The following is a 1,690-nucleotide window of genomic DNA, read 5'->3' as shown; positions in this document are numbered from 1 at the left end:
AGTAACTGACTATAAGCCACACTTATGGTAGCTCCAAACTTGCACCAATTTGTTGTAGCACCATATGCTGTATAAAAAAGTGATATCGGGTTGCTAGTCGTCCAATTTCAACTGCTGTAACTGGTGTTACTATACTGTTGCAAGAGTAACTGACCCCCTTTGTAAATAATTGAATCAACTTCACAGAATTAACCCAGTGGATCCCAGTATCTGGTATATATTAATAAATTTTTTCTTATTCTTCTGGCTAAAAGTCACTGTGAATTTTTAGCTTATTCTCTATATCTTCTTAGGACTGATCACTTGTTTTCAATTTGTAAAGTTCTTTCTATTATTATCTAACACTAGTTGGAAAGCCATGGATGTAGAGTTAGTAAAGTCATAGCTGTTAATTTCCATGTAAGTTTGTGTATTGAGGTAAAATGAAGACAAATGTCTGGTAAATTTCGTCAAAAAAAGAATCCTCCTGCCACAGAATAACAATAACTAAACACGTCCCGAACGCACTAACCAATTGTGCCACAGAGACACGTGAAAGTGCTTTCTAATGGATATTATCAGTAAGGGAAGATGAACCAGCAGAACTGAACTTAAACTGCTTAAAAGTTTCTAACTTGGATCATTTCTTACAATATCAAAAATATAAAGAGATAAAAGGGAATATGACAGGGAGTTGGGCATTAAAATTCCAATGAGAAGGTAAGTAAGACAATGTATCTCTGTCCACAATGGAAGTAAGTTGGGACAGTGCCACCAGATGTGGGACAGTTTCTTCAGCCCCACAAAGTCTCCAACACAATGGTGATAAAGAAGGAAACATTTTATGAAATCATTAAGGTACTAAATACCAACGATAATGGGATTTCACTAAACTTGAGGCTAATGGATGTTTTTGAGATGTTAACTCTAAATGTAATCCAGTCCTCTTGGTGTGAGTGGTGTAAATGCTTTTAACATCAAAGGGGAATTAGCTCAGATGGTAGAGTGCTCGCTTAGCATGCGAGAGGTAGTGGGATCGATGCCCGCATTCTCCAGATAATATTTTGGAACCAAAATTTGCTGCAATATATCAAGTGAAGAATAACGTTCCTGACCAAAATTCTTCACTGTTTTTATTTTCTTCTGATGCCCCAGAGGAATGCAGAGTTACATATAGTTGTCTTGAAAATTACATGCAAACTATTTGGGGTTGATTCAAAGAGCTGATACACCACATTTAATGTGAGTAACTGACTATAAGCCACACTTATGGTAGCTCCAAACTTGCACCAATTTGTTGTAGCACCATATGCTGTATAAAAAAGTGATATCGGGTTGCTAGTCGTCCAATTTCAACTGCTGTAACTGGTGTTACTATACTGTTGCAAGGGTAACTGACCCCCTTTGTAAATAATTGAATCAACTTCACAGAATTATCCCAGTGGATCCCAGTATCTGGTATATATTAATACATTTTTTCTTATTCTTCTGGCTAAAAGTCACTGTGAATTTTTAGCTTATTCTCTATATCTTCTTAGGACTGATCACTTGTTTTCAATTTGTAAAGTTCTTTCTATTATTATCTAACACTAGTTGGAAAGCCATGGATGTAGAGTTAGTAAAGTCATAGCTGTTAATTTCCATGTAAGTTTGTGTATTGAGGTAAAATGAAGACAAATGTCTGGTAAATTTCGTCAAAAAAAGAATCCTC

General features: G+C 35.7%; 1 non-coding gene across 1 annotated transcript; it reads left to right on the top strand.

Moving 5' to 3' along the window:
- The first annotated feature begins 961 nt into the window (after nucleotides 1-961).
- Nucleotides 962-1,034, top strand: TRNAA-AGC (transfer RNA alanine (anticodon AGC)). Its single transcript has one exon. It is a non-coding gene; the product is annotated as a tRNA-Ala (tRNA).
- The last annotated feature ends 656 nt before the right edge of the window (nucleotides 1,035-1,690 follow it).

This window comes from Taudactylus pleione, unplaced genomic scaffold (genome assembly GCF_031769625.1).
Source record: "Taudactylus pleione unplaced genomic scaffold, aTauple2 ptg000174l, whole genome shotgun sequence".
Lineage (NCBI taxonomy): Eukaryota > Metazoa > Chordata > Amphibia > Anura > Myobatrachidae > Taudactylus > Taudactylus pleione.
This window is presented reverse-complemented; position numbering and strand designations above follow the sequence as displayed.